Raw genomic sequence first — 18,277 nt, forward strand, 5'->3', positions numbered from 1 at the left:
CCGATTCTGAGCTAAATAAATTCAAAATACACATGTCCGCGCTACCAAAAAGACCGAAACAGTATTTCATCTTTGCTCTTGCGGTTTAGATCGACGGTCTTCAGCCTAATATTGAGTTTTCTTCATTTGTGAGAGGCGGCACCCGGCGTACTAAATCCGGCGCTCTTTGAAGCATTACTTGCCCGAGTCGGTCACTTGCCTCGTACTGAGTGCGTTGTGACAGAATCCACCAATCCATATCATCGTCTCTGAGAGCACACGTCTTTAAGCAAGCCTGCGCTTGCTTAATTGCTCGCTTGTACACGCCTTGCGCCCACCGCGCCTCGCGAGCGGCAGCGCGCGCTCACTCCTAGCTAGACGCCTTCGTACTGACCTATTAACGCGAAAGCGTTAAGGGCCCCGTGTTGCAGAAACTCTGGCGTCGGCGTCGGCGCCGGTGTCGGCGTAAATGCCGGCGTCCGCGGTTAAGAAAACCACCTCGAACCACTCCAACCGCACAGGCATTGCACGTGGCGCAAGGTGATAGTGAACAAAAATTGAATTTCTCACAGTAAAATCCGTCAAAAAATGGTAAAGTACGATTTAAACTCAACCTACAGACACGTGGCGTCGGATTGTATTTTGAATGTACGAAAAAACATAATTCTGCTACTAGGAAGCTCAAACACAAACCCAAACACAAACACAAACGCGAGGAATAACACTGCGGTTCAAGACATCGCATGTCACGACCTCAAGGGCGGCAGAACTAACGGCTCTGCGTCGTGCACTGGAATTCATTGATTCTGAAAGACCTAGAAAATGAACTGTGTTTTCAGACTCAAAACTGGCATTACAGTGCGTGCAGTCAGTTCTCCGACGCGGCTGTCATGAACAGGTGACATACGAAACCGTGAAACTTCACCATCACGTCCAACAAAAAGGCCACGAGGTTGTCTTTCAATGGGTACCTGGTCATTGTGGAATCAGTGGCAATGATTCCGCAGATAACGCTGCTCGCACATCACACCAAGAAGAGCTCAGCGTTCAAATTCCACTTTCGAGGACAGACGCCGCAAGGCAGCTTCGACACCTGGCACGCAGTCTCTCTCTGACCGAGTGGAACTCGCCAAACTTACGACTTACACGACTACCTCAATTAAACCCCTCACTGCAACTCCGACCTCCATTCGGACTTCCTCGACGTGAAGCTCCGCTTCTCTGTCGCCTTTGGTTAGGAGTTGCCTTCACTAAGGCATACTCTACATTAATTGGAGTGACCGACAGTGCAGCATGCGAGGTCTGCGGCACCGACGAAACTATCGACCACCTGCTGTGCCACTGTCCACTGATATGCCCCAGAAAGAGAACTTGCTAACGCGCTACAAAAACTGGACAATCGGACGCTTTCCGTGCAGGTGCTGCTGGAACACCGCCCGCCATCGCTCGTCGGCCCATAAAGCGGTGAAGGCACTTTTGTGCTTCTTGAGGATGACGGGCTTGTGTCAACGTCTGTGACTATTAGTGCAATAACACACGCGTCAGCGAACTCACCGCTAATTTCCCTTCTTTCCTTCCCTCCTCTCTCTGCCTGTCAACTTTGTGTTCCCTTTTCCCATTCCCCGGTGTAGGGTAGCCAACCGGACGTTATTCTGGTTAACCTCCCTGCCTTCTGCCTTTCTCTTGCTTCCATCCTTCCTTCCTTTTCCAGCATTTCTACCATACCCACACCGGCGCGCTCGGGTAGGTTACTTGCGAAAATCTTATCCAGATGGCGCTCATATCGTCGGCAGGTTAAATTGGGACTTAGCCTGCCTAATGCGTTCTGGACAGGCGCGCGCGTCGGGGCAATAGCAAACAATTATGAAAAGAATAAAAAAAGGTCCTGCGGCCTTCACATTTTAATATAAGACGACATATATTGCCCCTGGAAAAACGCCTTCCCCGCAATTCATTTCTGTTTATAAGTGAAGCCGACTTTAAGGGGATCGGTGTAAGCTTGGTCTTTGTAAGCTGGCTTTCCCACGTTCTTTGGTGCAGTGAAGCCATAAAGAAAAATGCGATGTGAACGGGGCCCGATAACGCTATCGCGTTCCACTCTTAAAGGCGAAGCTTAGGCGTCCTCCAATTTTTTGCTCAGTGCTCAGTACTTAATAATGCTCGATGCTCAGTACTCAGTAAATTCTCAGTACTTCGTACTTAGCACTTAAAAATGCACAATTTGGATTTACTTACTGGAGCAGCACAGACTGGGTTCGCACTACGTGGCATGACCATACCGGAGCGCGTGAGTGCAGTCTCCAGCCCTGCCGTGCACATAGTTAGCATCCCCACGACAGTCGCGCGTACCTTTGTCTGCTGCGTAGCGTATGCAATCGCTGCCGCCACAGGATGTCGCGACGAGCCCTCTCACTGGCAGAACACTCTCACAAGCTTGTGCTTCGATTGGTCTCCGGCGCACGCCGGCACCAGGAAGAAGTGTCCTAAAGAAAACGAAATACTCAACCAAGTGTCGATGCCAACGAAGACCAAAATGTTGAAATACACGGTTGTTCGAGTGATTCAATGATTAAATTTAAATTATATCTCTATTCTGTCTCTGTTCTTCAGAAGTCTCGGTGGCTATGGGTCTGTGTTTGGCGACTCTGTCCCGCTCCAGGGCCTCTAAAAGGTGCTTGACTTCCTGGCGTTCCTGGCAGGCATGATACGAATCACCCTTGTGAGCCACACGCGCCTCGCCAGCTTCGGCCCTCGTTTTGGCGTAGCTGGCACGTGTGTTAGCGAGCCAAGATTCACGCGCGTTGGCACTCTCACTGGCCTTGGAGTGCGCGCCCTTATCTTCAATGCCGACAGCTGTCTCGCTACGTGGGGGCATGTTTTCGATACGAACCCCTATCACACTATGATTAGTACGGCCGGTGGCTCTCCAACCAATCTCTCCTCCGTCCATCTCCATCTGACGGAGGGCGCGGCAGTTGAGTTAGGTGGCACTAGGCGGCGGCACGGCAGAGGACGAAAGTCACACAAGCACTCGCAACGCATCCCATTTAGGCCTAATCATACTCATGCTTGATTATTTCCTTAGCTGCTGGCAATTGCTATGAGCATGGAGACGTATCGTTTGATACCATTCTCATGTCCATGCGGCATCCACAAGTCACCAAACCAAACAATTTTCTATGAGCGTGGTTACAAGATAATAAGATCCCAGGTACGCCAAGCCCACGTGAAATGAGCTAAGAAGACCTTGTCTTTAAAAAAATGAGCAGCTATTTAGTGAGGCCTTGTCTCTATGCTATCCTCCCTGTGTAGCTTCCAGCGCGCTAGCGCAGACGAAAGGACCGAGAAAGTCACGCATCGGTGCGCTAACTACCTCTAACTCCGCTTATACGAGGTCTGTTATAAAAGTATCTGACCTTAATTTTTTTGCGAACACCTGATGGATATGAAACAAGCGCGCTTGCATCAGCCGACCTTGAACCTTCATGCACATGCACGAATGTTTTCCCGCCTGCCGGTAGCGTCAGTCGCTGGGACGAAGCGTTTGAGTGAGGTAGTGCACAGTGCTCTCGTCGGTTTTTTTATTGCAAGGAAAATGACGGAGTGACTGGAGCAGCGCTACTGCATCAAATTTTGCCAGACACTGGGCGACAGCCAAGTGGAAACCATTGAGAAGATTCAGACGGCTTTCGGTGACGATGCTATGAGAAGCACAGATTAAGGAGTGGTACAACCGGTTTAAAGACGGCCGCACATCGGTGGAGAGCGAACCACGCTCCGGTCGGTCATCAACATGCCTAAATGACCAGGTCGTTGCCGAAGTGAACTCTGTGGTGATGCGGGACCGTCGTGTGACTATCCGAGAAATTGCGGAAGAGGTGGGCATCAGCACTTTTTCTGCACACTCCATTATGAGCGAAGATTTGGCCATGAAGAGAGTTGCGGCGAAATTTGTGCCGAAGCTGCTCATGGTGGAGCAAAAGCAACTTCGTGTTGAAGTTTAACAGGACATGCGGGATTCTAAAAGCAGTGACCCTGACTTCATCAACACCATAATCACTGGTGAGGAGTCTTGGGTGTACGGGTACGACCCGTAAACCAAATCCCAGTCGTCACAGTGGAAGCATTCCACGTCACCAAGACCAAAGAAGGCCCGCCAAGTGCGCAGCAACGTCAAAGTGATCCTGACTGCTTTCTTTGACTCCCGCGGTGTGGTACACCACGAGTACGCACCACAGGGTCAAACAATCACCAAAGAGTACTACAGGGATGTCCTCCGTCGCCTACGTGATGCTGTGCGGCGCAAGAGGCCGGAGTTGTGGTCAACAGGAAATTGGCGCATCCATCACGACACATTCCTCGCACTTGATTCAGACTTTTTTGGCGAAAAACCAGACTCCTGTAGTTCATCAGGCTCCTTACTCTCCTGATATGGGCCCCTGCGACTTCTGGATGTTTCCCAAAATCAGGAGGCCATTGAAAGGAGCCCGATTTCAGAGAAGAGATGACATTATGACTGCAACGACAGCTGAGCTAAACTCTATTCCGAAAGAGGCCTTCTCGGAATGCTTCCAAAAATGGCAGCACCGCTGGGAAAAGTGTGTGGAGTCCCAAGGAGACTACTTTGAGGGTGATTAGGTTTCCAACGCTCCAGTTATGCCAGTTTTTTTTTTTCTGCGGCCAAAGTTGGGATACTTTTCTAACAGACCTCGTATTTGAAGGAATTGAAAAGCTTTGGCGACGGAGATTTGTGAGGGGACGTCCTTTAATAGTGACGCCATCCTATGATTAGTTAGAAATGTGTTTCAGGGCCTCTTTAAAATCCAACCTGAAACACAAGGTGTCTGTCGTCTATAGTGAACCAGGGCAAAAATGTTTATGACTATTTCATCCCTGAAACAAACTGGGTTACCGCCGAAGTTGCGCCAGCTGGGTGCCATAGAAACAGTGAAATTATTCACAAACAGTTTGCAGGTTTATTACATTGCAACTTGTATCGCCCATGGTTGATAAACGGTTGATAAACAGCGCTGCAGTCAACACCAGAGAGTCAGCGACAGCAGAGGAAGTGGCCATAGCCCTGGCGCTCGTCCAACCGGGCGCCAGGGTAGTGGTTACCGACTCCAAAAGAGCTTACGGTGGCTACAGGAAAGGGGTGATTTCCTCAGAGGCAGCCGCGATATTAACGAAGAAAAGGGCACCGGAGCGAGCCGTAGAGCTCGTATGGGTGCCTGCCCACACAGAGGTAGCCGGCAACGTCATAGCCGATTACCATGCCCCAGCGATGACCCTCCGGGCAGGGCAGGACGCCGACACCACCAATCCGGTGCTCACGTACAGAGAGATTACCTCCGAGTATAGGGAGGATCGGCGCACCTTCCCCGAGCCGCACCAAACCCTGAGCAGGGAACAACAAACAATCATCAGGCGCATTCAGACGGGTTCACTTACCCACCTTGCCCTGATGAATAAATTCTACCCAGAAACCGAAGAGGACATTTGTCCATTTTGCACAAACAACACAGGCACCCTCGCACACATCCTGATGGAGTGCACTTCACTCAAATCCCCTATACCCCCCATACCCCCTCCGTCGCCCACTACTCCACCCCATGAGCGATGGGAGACCTTACGGTCCAGCCCAGCCCTGTCAATCCAGCTCGCGCTGGCGGCTAGGGGCCAGGAGCTGCTAGCCGTATATGGGTCCCAAAATCAGGGAACCACCCCGTCCGACGTCTGAGAAGATACCGTCATTTGAGTTCAATAAATGTTTTTCTACTACTCTGAAGCGTAACACAGTGCCACAACCGACAACGGCATCTGAACCTTCAGACAGCACAACGCTCTCGCGCGACAGTAAGTAGGCTTCAAATAGCTATTTGGCATACGCCGACAAACGCGCCCATTCGGGTACGAAAACGGGAGAGAGAACCAAATAAACTTATTGGTTTTAAAATAGCTGGAAGAAAGGAATTCAAAATTAAATTTCCAGGATTTATGGGCGAAAAACACAGTCTGCCTATTGAAACTCGCTGTAGTGGCAGACTCCGGATTAATTTTGATCTCCTGGAGCTCCTTATCGTGCACTTAAATCTGAGCACACGAGAGATTTGGAATTACGCGCCTTTCGAAATGTGGCCCTCCACGGCAGGGATCGAACCCGCGACCACGAACACAGCAGCTCAGCGCCATAGAGACTAAGGTAACGCGGCGGGTGTGAAATGAATTCGGTTTTTACCGGAATGATCCGCTCGAAGGCATAAATTTGTTGCGCTGAAGACATCTATGTAGCGGTTGTTAATCCAGTGGCGTAATTCTTAGAAAACAGAGCCGATAACTAGTATACCGTTCTGTTTATTGCGCTATATACTGTTAAGCAAAGCCCAAAAAGAGGCTGACAAACCTGTGCGCAATTGCTCACATGTGTGTCAGTCTCTTTTGTCCTTTGTGTAACAGTGTAGTAATTGCGCACATGTGATAAAGTCGATTTTTTTATCCTTTGTGTAACAATATAGCAATTTCGCACATGTGCGTCAGTCTCTTTCTGTCCTTTGTGTAACAGTATTGCACAGTAAACAGAACGATGTCATACCAACTAGTCCCAGTCGAAGCCTTCTATTTCTATACGTATACATTGACGCAGTGTGTGTTCTGTTCTGTAATCATCCACGTAGTTTCTCTGCACCGGAAATCGGCTGGAGACCGGAAAGTTGCCGAGTGGCAAGGTTCGAACCGCTCTTCCAAATCATGCGCTGGCTCACGGACAGCATAGGTCAATCAGTGATTCATCGCCCAGGAGCAGCTGCTTTCACTGAATGCGCTGCGAATGACACCACATGACGACTGCTAATATGTAAGGTCTGCATTCCTGAAGCGCAATCACCAATTAATACTGGATGAGGCATATTAACGTAAGGCTGCTGCGCAAAACGAAGTCAGCGGTGAAGCGAAAGTGCTTGAGAAAGATGTTTTTGCCTGATGGAGCTTCAATCCTGAAGGAGGGCGAGGAGTACTCGCCCATTGTTCTTGCTAACGGTAATGATCATGCTCCAGTGCAGACATTTCTCTACGTAAGGTCATCCATCGTGCAAGGCTGGAAACACGGACAAGGTGCACGGAAGTCCGTCAGGAGCATCGAGGTGACCAGGCAGCACAGGGACGCGAATGTCTCCGAAGAGGCTGCAGCCAAAAACCGAACGGAGAAATTAAAATGGTGCCTGTAATCTTCAAACTATGGACGGTGTCCATGTATTTAGAATTGTGACAACTGATTTCGCTGTGCGTTTCACTAGTTGTGAATTTGCTAGTTGTGCAACATTGCAATTTAGTGATGAATAAATGTTGGTGCCTAGGGCACAACTTGACTCCCTCTGTCAAGCTGTTGTCTGATGACAATATTTACACGCCAACCATTTATTTGATTACAGAAATAGGAGTTGAACCCATCGAAAATGTGTTTAGTAATACGGTTACGCGTAGCCGTTGTTCAACTCTGACGTGATCACGGCACATGCAACCTGTGCAGGTTAGTTCTCCAGATAAAAAACCCTTTCACGCTCTGTCGCAAGGACGTGGGACACCTGCAACCTATTGGGATGCGTTACTGTTCATTAAAACATACCACCAACTGATGCCTTTCACTGGTCACGGTGGCATTTCAGTAGCAAGATCATATATATATATATATATATATATATATATATATATATATATATATATATATATATAATGATTGAAGAAGGCGCCGCAGGAAAGTTAACCTCACGAAGCAGAGGCCCAGTAATGTTTGCATGGACGATACACGGGGGAGAGCACACCTGCACATACTTTACGTCTCGTATGACCCCCCCCCCCCCCCTTCCCATTGCACTTCACATACTTTAAGCATACTTCACATGCTTTACATGTTTCAATACTTTACATGCCTCCCTTACATGAAGTACAGAACCACTTCGCTTCCCATCCGCGTGTCGTTTCAGCACTTTGAGAAAGCACTGATTATGAGGCACGCCATAGTGAACTCGGGAATAATTTCAACCACCTGGGGTTTTTTTAACGTGCACCCAAAACACGGTACACGGGTGCTTTTGCACTTTTTTCCGCATCGAAATGCTGCCACTGCGGCCGGCATTTGATCCCCCGCCCTTGGGCTTTTCAGGGAAATGTCATAGGTGCCAGATAGCTGTGCTTTTGCAGTTTACGCTTAGGCACCCTTCAGTGATGACTTTATGCGTCACATAAGCGTGACGCATACCGTGGGATTACATTACCGTGACGCATGCCGCTGGACCTGCTGGGAGCCGCAGCAGGTCCAGCGCCGTGAACATGACGTCATCCCTTGGTCACGTGGGCTTTGGCGTCATCGGATGTTAACGCCGGAGGCTCGCCGGAGTTTGCGCTTTATGTGGCATGTACTGCTTTAGTATTAAAAGGAGCGCCAGGAAGGAAGCACGTGGCACAACCTCCAGATACTTCAAGTGTCGAAGGTTTCGCTGGCTAATCCTGAGAAAGAGAGAGACACATTCGACAAAACTGGACAAAGTAGAAGATGAAGTGCAGCACACTACAAAGGCATTGAGTGATCAGCAAGACTTATTCGAGAAAACGTCGCGTATAACAAAGTCAAAAAAGAGGGTGATAAAGACAAAAATATGTGAAAGGAAGAAGCGACAAGAGAATAGCAAGCAAGTCAACCCAACTATGGAAAGAAAAAAATATGTGCAGAAAAATAGGACTCGAGGGAGCATGACGCGTGTACGTGCGTACGAAAGCTAAATAGTTAAAAGCTAAAAAACAAAAGGCGCTGCCCTGTTTCTTTTTTCTTTATTTCTTTTTTTCTTTATTTCTTTTTTTTATATCCATCAACCCATATTATTGTTCGTAACTGAATAGCAACTACAAAAATTATGGGATTTCTGCTCCTGAGTGTGTCATTGGGAATTAAGGTTCTTGTGCTTGCGATATCTTTCATTTTCTTCGATTGATAAACCACTCGTGTCGTTCGCATAGCTTTGTCCTGTCTTCTGCGCTCTTTATGCATTGAGACTTTTTTTCTTCCTCAAACAGTGAACGTTTTCAACAAGTATACCACTAGGCTGCCAGAGAGCCTGCCAGTTACAAGAAGCACCAGGATTTTAATCAATAGTCAACCGGACCCTCAATCTAGTTAACCTCTCTATGTTTCACCTCTTATTTTTCCGTTCCCTTTCCTCGTGTTCCAGGTTGACGCCCATCATCTGAGTCATGCATCTGCCGCCCACTACAGGCATGGAAGTAGTGATAACTTCATATTTCTGTAAAGCGTTATAATGGCGTGGGCCGAGGACAATTAAAATAGCAGCGAGCGCGTTCCAGTGATCTTAGCAGATATTTTTTCAGAATGAAGTTCGTTTCACTCGAACACATGGTCGTATTTCTTGTCGTCGTGAAACGGCCTATTCATTCTGAAGATTGTCTCAGACTTGCACCAATAGAAATTGTCGGGCTGTCATATGACACTTGTCTTGCTTGACCGGCGCCCCGATAGACGGCTCTCCGATCGGCGGCTCTACGATATATTCATTGTTTTAAGTTCCACGCGGCTAGATGCCAGGGAAACCGCCACGATAAGACCAAGAGCTTGCTTCATCGCCGTCAGCTATAAAAGAAGGCCAGATTTCATTGACTGACCAGAGGGCGTATCTGGCCGAAACGGAGGTAAGAGGCATGCCTGCGAATCCACACGAGTATTCAGAGGTTATTGCGAACAGGCTGCAATACACGAGCCTTTATTCATTATAGTAAATTCTTGCATTACTTGCAACTAGTGTAAAGAGCTAAGTGCCTAAATCCTTTAAGCATCATGGATCATCACGCATCAAGCATCATCACGCTTTTACTTTATTTGCTGATAAGTCAAAATCCAGAATACCATCTCCGCTAGTTTAGGCAGTTTTGTTGTACTAGTAAACTCGTTGCTGTAGCTTGTAGTTAGTCGTATTATAGTTTTGTTTTTACTCAAAATGCCAGTGAGAGTGACCTTATCAAGCAGACCTATAGGGCTGATGTTGCTACCCACTAAATTAACAATATTTTATTTTAAATACTGTCAGCACAAGTTATAAGTAGTGCTTTAAATTAAAGAGAGGTGACTGTGCAGCTTGGGCACTCTGATAAAGAGACGACTTTGGCTATTTCTTTGGTAACATTGAACAAATATGCTCGCTACTGCAATATAAACCATGGTGAAAATTGTGCGAATAGCTGGGAATGCAAGTGGAAAGAAATGCATTGAAGTAGTACGAAATAAATAAATAAATAAATAAATAAATAAATAAATAAATAAATAAATAAATAAATAAATAAATAAATAAATAAATGCTAGTACAGTGTGCTGTGAAACGCCCTCTACTGCCAGGCTCATCCTGATGCCCGGCGATCGCGTGTCTGATGACTGAGACAGATAAGACGAAGATGAGACGATGTTGCTGGCGCAACTGTTAGCACGGTGAAGCGCGTTGTAACTTTAAAGTGCATCAACGATCAAAGCCACCGGCTCAGACAACAGTGCCGAGAGGGTAAGTGAGGGGGGAGGGGCGTTTCGCGCACTCTCACACGCACAGCCGCGAGCTAAAACGTGGCCTTCAATATTTGTTTCCACTCCATGAGAGCCACTTTTGGAGCGTGGATTAAGACGCCACTTATAGCCCAAACAAAGGCAAGTCGCAGATTTTCGGTAGCCCAAATGTAGCCACATAGCCAACTCGCCCAAGTCGACGCCAGAATCTTTTTTCTGTAGCCCAATTTAGCAATATATACCTATACCAAACCTGGCAACACTGCAGCTGGCGGCTCTCCAACCAAGCTCTCCTCCGTCCCGAACTCTAAAGCCTTACCGAACTCAGGCGTTTCGTGCCATCTGACGGAGGGCGCGGCAGTTAAGTTAGATGGAACTAGATGCTGGCACGGCAGAGGGCGACAGTGACGCAAGCAATCACCTCCCATCCCCTTAACGCCTAATTAAACTCATGGTTGATTATTGTGTGCGAGTCGGCGTCAGGCAAGAACAACTTTATTGGAAGGGTTATTCCACGCCAAATCAATCAGCGTTTTTTTTTTTTTTTGATCATCACAGATGTAGTAGAAAGAAATTTCCACCTGTTTGTTGAAGTTCAAAGCTCATTCTCCGCGTTTATTTTTCTTCCCAAAAATGTTCTAGCATTTTGGCGAAAATTTATTGTTCTTGCCCAGCTGAGCCTGAAGGCATCCGTCAAATTTTCTTTTTCGAAGGCACATTGTCTGATCCAGTCGTTCAAATGATGTGTATGACAACTCAATGAAGTGGTGTGACTGCCAAAATAAACAACATTTCTTATATTTTGGGTGCTTTTGGCACCAGCAACTGTCCCTGAAATTGCAAAGCTTGAATTTTCTTTCTCGGGAAGCGGTAAAATCCAGAAGCCACAAAGTAAACATAGAACGGCGGCCCGGTTGACATAGTTCAGCCGAAAAATATATGATGTTTTGAAGGTTCAGCCAATCGCTTAAAAATAACTGTAAAATAATTGTTTGCATAAAGCTTCGTGTTCAAGGTCAAGAAACTTGCTTTGGTGGTCAGCTGAAAAATAAATCTGATATACCATTAGTGAGCTCTACATGCCTGCTATTCATTTGAGAAGTTACAAAAAAGTATTATTTTTAAACGCGAAAAATACTTTTTTGAAATGCTACTACGTGGATCGAATCGACAACACAAATATATCAAGCCTTGCCATCTAGCAAGGAGAGGTTAATAAAATAAGCCCGAAAAACTGTTCAGCAAACTGTGACTGGCTTTTTTATATTAATATCAACACAAGCGAAGTCAAATGTCGCAATCTCGCCTCGAATTTTCTTTGTTTCCATGAATGCGAAAAGTGGACGTCAACCAACGTCTCAGCACACCATCCTGAACAGGGCACATATGAATTTTATAACCGAGCATGTTCAAGCCGTCGAACAGCGGTAACGCGCAACACCAGGATATTTTTTTCACGCTCGTGTAGGATTTTACTTGAAATTATGAAGGTGTTGTCTACTTGTATCGTCTTATGACAGTATTTGGATTCCAAGGAGCAGGGCACAAAGTGTCCTGCTTCCTGTATGGCGCACTGCATTGTATGTCGCAATGCATGTTGATATGTCGCACTGTATTGCAATGCGACATATGTTTCCAAATGCCTTACGTGAACGATATCAGCGCTCTTTCTGAGTTTACTGGCTACGTAAGCGGAAATATTTCATTTTATAAACTGCACGAAACGTACATTTTAACCCTGCCGGACTCCCTGGCGAATTTAACACATCGTGATATTACATGTGCATTGGCTGTGGTTCTCCTGGCACACACCAAGCACAAGCCACGTTGCGTTAGACTGTGCGTCTGTTGGCAATAAAACGTACCGTAAAAACCGGAATATAGGTCAAACTTAAAAAAAAAAACCATTGCGAAAAGTCGACCCTCGTCTTATATACCGGACATTGGCGGAAAAACTACGGAAGTCTTGCAACAATGGGCAGATGAAGTAAACAGCCGCCTTCGCCATCGCATTCAGGCTGCTTTTTCACATTTTGTTTCAAAATGAGCGGAAGCCGACGGCAATTCACCGACGCTTTCAAGAAAAAGGTGATTGAGTACGTGGAAGCCCACGGCGACCTGGCGGGTTGCCGTGGGCTTCGTATCGTGCCTCGACCTGCGTGTTTGTCAGCACCTTATCATCACGGCACGGAGCAGCATTTCAATAAATACTGTTACTATTGTGCAACCGGTTGAGTCGCATTTGTTTAAAGGTAAGGGTGCCTTTCGGTACTTTTGCCATTGAAAAAGATTTTTTTCATTTTTAGAATTGGTTAGTTGGGGGGTCGACCTATATTCCGGTTCGAACTATAGTCCGGTTTTTACGGTAGACCATGACACCATGGCGAGCCATCGGCGTTTGAACGAGGACAACGAAGTGGCGCCAAGGCACGGAGCTCCGCACGCCGCGCGCTGGAGCCGGAGCTCGAACGAGGAACGATCGGGCCAGCAGCGTTCGGTGGTTTCGTCTGTGCTCGACCGACGAGGAAATAAATATGTGAGAGATCATTAACCACATGTGTTCCCACAACACCCTTTCTCTGTCATCTGCGTTGCAGAAGAAACCAGCTTTGTCGTCTCGAACCCAGGCCGGCAAGCTTGGGCGCACTTCAGAGAGATAGCCGTTGCTTGGCACAAAAATTCCAAATTACTTTCCGCGTTTAAAAAATAGCACCTTTCTGTAACTTCTCACATGAATATCAGACATGTTGAGCTATCTAATGATGCATCACATATATTTTTAAGCCGACCACCATAGCTACTTTTTTTTTTACATTGAACACAAAGTTTTTTGCAATAGAGCATAACTGCACGGGATTTTTTTTAGGCAATCGGCTGAACATTCAAAGCTTCAAATTTTCGTTCTGCGAAAAATATTCGAACTTCGCAATTTTACCAGCTTTTTCCGGCGCGATAGGCACCCAAAGTATTGAAATATTAGGAATGTTGGTTATTTTGGCAGTCATATCACCTCATTGTGTTGCCATACTGAACATTTGAACGACTGCATCAGATAATGTACCTTTGAAAAAAATATGTTCATTGATGCCTTCTGGCTCAGCTGGACAAGAACAATAAATGTTCGCCAAAATTCTGGAAAATTCTTGCGAAAAAAATAAACGGGGAGAATGAGCTTTGAAATTCAGCAAACACGTGGACCCTTTTTCACCTATATCTATGATGGTCGAAAAAACGCTGGTTGATATGGCGTGGAATAACCCACAAGTATGAGAAGGGGTATATATGCAAAGTAGAGTCGCATTGGGTAACGCGCAGTTCGTACATCTAAGCGTGATGTCACGCTTATTCAGCCTTACTCCATGTTCCCTTTTACAGGGGAATTAATACGTGGTTAACGTCTCTCTTGTTAAGGGTATACCGACAGGGCTCGCGTCGCTATCTTGTGCTTCTCTGTAGTTCTTGAGGAGGCACTGTGGAAGGTCCGTCTTCAAGCACGAGGCTCGCTTCAGGTTTCAGATCTACCAGACGGAGGTGCTCTCGTGTGCACCGAAGTTCCCGGCTGTCTTCAGTCTTGGCAATCATCGAGCGGTGTTCATTGGCTGCGCTCTGAGAAAGACGGCGGGAGACCAGGTCCACTGCTTTGTATCGGACACTGTGGCGTGCTGACCTGACATCACAGGCGACAAGTTCAAGCTGCCACGATTGTAGTAGGTGGCATATTTCTTGAAGGCGGCCTTGGACCACGCCAAATGGGATTGTCGGCGGTTCCAAGTTGCTAGTAGGCACCGGTAGAAGAGTCCTAGTCTGGCGTCCCATCAGCCTCTGCACGGGGGACTAGAGCACATCATCACGTGGGGTATTAGGTCATTCGAGTAAAGCCTTTTAAAACACGGACATTTTAAAGGAACACTTCTTTAAAAGCTTATATGCTTCCTGCACCATTCTCTCCGTCAGGTCATTTTAACGCATATGATAGGGGCTTGAGGGGATGTGAGCACCACCCTAGGTGTTAAAGTCCTTGAGATCGCGGCTGTTAAAAGGTGGACCATTTTCAGAGCGCAACTTCCTGAGCAAGCCATGGACAGAGAAAATTTCAGAACATCACGTGTTAAGAGAGCTTGCAGTCGTTGTACGAAACTCTCTAATTTCAAATAAAAATGAGTAGAAGTCGACGATAAGGGCGAACTCATGGACTTCCGAACAGAAGAAATCTATGCCAACAACTTCCCATCGTAGGGAGGGTACATCATGACTCAGGAGTGCCATTTTAGAGTTTCGAGACTGATGCTTTTGGAACACTTTGCAAGCTTTATAGAGCAGCTTGATGTTGCTCGAAATATTGGGCCAAGACATCACGTTCCTTGCCCTCGCCCACATCTTTCGCCGCGTGCAGAAGACTCATTTCTGATATCTTTGATTGCGGTACAATTAACTTGTTGCTTCGAAATATGAGGCCACCCTGTGCATGTATCTCGTCCCGGTACGGCCAGTATGTCCGAAGTGGCTCAGGCACTTCTAGCCTGTGAAGCGGCCACGTTGTAATCCAGTACTCTCGGAGCTTTACGAGGGTTTCGTCATCACTGTTCGCTGCTAGTAAATCTCGCAGGGAGCGTTGAGAGGCTGAAACACATTCAGGAACATTGACTTAAAATTGCTCGTTTTCTTCCCTGCATTGTTTACTAGGAAACCTTCATACGGCGTCAGCCAGGAACAGTTCTTTGCCCAGCCTGTACATCACATTGATAAGATAACGTTGTAGAGCTAGGTGCATGCGTTTTAGACGTAGCGGGCAGAGGTATAACGGCTTATTGAATATCGCTACTAAGGGGCGGTGGACAGTTTCAACTGTTACTGCATTCTGTCCAAATATATAGTCATGAAATTTGGTGCATCGGTCAAGAATACCGAGATTTTTTTTTATTTGCGCGTATCTTGTCTGTGCCTCTGTGAGTGACCACGACTAAAAAAAGCGCTTAACCTCTCACTCAGCCACGCAACGCTTGAAACAGCGAAGCTGGGCGATAGAAGCCCAGCATTTCCCGGATGTGCGCGCGAACTTTTGTTCTTATTACTCATGTTGATGATAATTTCTTTTAACGCGTCTCAGACTACGGCCTTCGCGTTGCATAGTGCAGCTTGCAACACCGACACCGCGTTGCAATGCCGACGACGCATTCCAGCAGACCCACTCAGTGAATGCGTCTCCCTCTCCCTCGCTCTCATTTTCTTGATCTCTCTCCCGAGCATAGCGCGCAAAACCTCTTCTTCACCTCGCAGAGCACGAGCGTGCGAACGCGCCAGCTGTGAACGAAGACGACGACGCTCGAACGCAATCATATGGTTCGCATAAATGCATGTTCTGCAAGCGTACAGCCTAGTGGTTACGACGCTCACCTTGGGACCTTGGGTACTTGGGTTGAAATCCCGCCTCGGCAAGAAAGTTTCTTTACTTTTATTTCTTGATACGAACCACAAATTATGGCTGGCTTAAACTACAGTGCCTAGGATATACTTGTAAGTATATTCTAGGCACTGTACTTGGACAGCTTCGCTGTTAAAAGCAACGGGCTGTGCAACCTGTACAAACACAGCGCGTACCCCCAGCTGGCTTGCATCAACCGATAACGTTACGGGTTTGCTTGGGTCGAAATAGCGGAGGATAGGTGCTTGAATCAGAGCCTCAGGCAGTACAAGAAAGCTTTCTTTTTGCTTTGCCGTCCAGACTCATGCAATTTCTTTGCGCAGCAAAGTTTGAAGTGGTGATGGCGCTACAGAGATGTTTGGGATAAAGCGCTGTATAAAATTCATAGTGCCCAAGAATACTTGAAGTTCCTTACAGTTTTTTGGTGTCGGCATTTCCAGAATGTCTTGTACACATTGGGCGTCCACACACAGTCCTTCTGCGTTGAGCACGTGTCCCAGAGAGCGCACCTCTCGCTGCAAAAAGAAACATTTCTTCAAATTTAATCCAAGATTCTTTTCATGGCAGTGCGTTAAAAGAAGCGGCAGACTTAGTCGTGCTCTTGCTTAGCCTTGCCCCAAAGAACAATGTCATCCACAACAACTGCGACTATTGGCAGACCTTCTAGGACGCGGTACATCGTTGCCAGAAATATCCCCGGAGCAGAGGCAATCCCAAAAGGCATGCGCAAGAAGCGGTAGCGTCCGTACGGTGTACTCATTGTCCAAAATTTGGAACTTGAGTCATCTAGTTTTATCAACCAAAACCCCGTTGCTGCGTCTAAGGTTGAACAAAAATTCACAGCCCTTCCACTACTGTGACGATGGAAGCCAGCGAAGCTGTGACTATGGTGGGTCTGCTATAGTAAAGATTGCTATATTGAGTTTATATATTGCCGCAAGTCAGCTCCTAAGCAAGTCTTCTACGACGGTAGCCAGTGAGCCCCTCTGTCAGAAGAGCGTCTGCTACGTCTCGCGCGCCTGCTTGGTTTCGTGGGGTGGCGCAACGTATGCCGCTCGTGCACGCGCACGAAACAGTGGCGCGGACCATCACTGGAGAAGAGGAAGAAGTGCGTTCAGCGTAGAGACGCTCGTGCGGAACGTTCTTGTAAACTATTCGTGTACATATTTTCAGGGCACATGTTCGCCTTTAATAAACCAGTTATTGTATCTTACTCCTCGAAATACCGTTACAATATTATAATTATTGACAATATTGAGCGTCTTCGGCATGTTCGTCAAAGACGAAGGACACGGGCGTCTTGTTTTCGCCCGGCGCGATGGCCCAGTAGTGCGTTTGCTGCGCCAAGTCCGCCCCATCGTCACAAACTAGCGTATAAGCCACAGCGTTCATAGCCGCGGCACACTGCACGGCTTCGTCAGGATCCTGGAAGATGTGGTTAAACGAGCGTCCGCCCCATAGCGAGTCCAAAGGGCAACAACTGATAACAGCGCTAGCGCGATCTCTATGTCACGAGACAAAGAGGCGTAACTATTGGTGGGACGTGCAGCCGCCGAGTATCGCAACACTTGTGAAAGAAGCATCGGCGGTAGCGAGGGGTATAACAATGGTCCATCCATCATCCGTTTCGACACTTGTGCTAAGGCACAACTGGCGGGAAACCGCCACGCACATGGAGCCAAACCGCCACGCACATGGAGCCAAACCACCACGCACAGAGAGCAGAAATTTGTTTCGCGGACGCGATCTGTCCACAGACGCAATCTGCCAGAACCTAGACCTATACAGCTTTGCTCTAAAAAGTTGGCGCCCGCAAGCTTTGGCACAACGTCTTCTAGAGTTGGCACAGGATAGTTTTCCAGTTACAACGCCTTGTTCAGTGCTATATATAGGGTCTAGGCAGATGCGCACTTTATCTTTCGTAACGAGTGTCACCATGTAACTCGAGCATTCCGTCGGGCCCTTTACCTTTGGTATCACGCCTTTTGCTTTCATGCGCTGAAGCTCTTTTTTGACTTTATCTTGAAGGACCATTGAAACTCTCCTAGCTGGCACGACGACTCCTACAGCTCCGGGCTTCACCTTCATGCATACTCCACGGCATTCAGCCGTCCCATTCCACTGAAAACTTCTGCGAAATGTTGTGCTGCCGGGTATAACTCTGCGACGTGAACGTTTTGAACGCAACAAAGAAACCCGGGGCGTTCCGCCACTGATCCGCTCAGTGTCACGGGCACATTTTGTTCTTCCACGAAAAATGACCCTTCGTGCACTATGCGGCTTCTGAACAGGTGCAGCCGAATTTCTCCTCTCGCAATGGT

The 18,277-nt window shown here is 47.3% G+C and overlaps 1 protein-coding gene across 3 annotated transcripts in view; it reads left to right on the forward strand.

Annotated features, from left to right (window-relative positions):
* Window positions 1–18,277, forward strand: part of LOC119440535 (cathepsin B-like) — a 329,365-nt gene that overhangs the window by 288,788 nt on the left and 22,300 nt on the right. Inside the window, exon 1 of one of the 3 annotated variants that reach the window (XM_049661836.1) lies at window positions 9,652–9,675. The exons of the other annotated variants lie outside the window; for them this stretch is intronic. The gene's annotated coding sequence lies outside the window, so the exon portion shown is untranslated. Of the gene's footprint in view, window positions 1–9,651; window positions 9,676–18,277 lie in introns of those variants that run through there. 3 annotated transcript variants of the gene reach the window in all.

The sequence above is a fragment of the Dermacentor silvarum genome, chromosome 2 (genome assembly GCF_013339745.2).
Source record: "Dermacentor silvarum isolate Dsil-2018 chromosome 2, BIME_Dsil_1.4, whole genome shotgun sequence".
Taxonomy (NCBI): Eukaryota; Metazoa; Arthropoda; class Arachnida; order Ixodida; family Ixodidae; genus Dermacentor; species Dermacentor silvarum.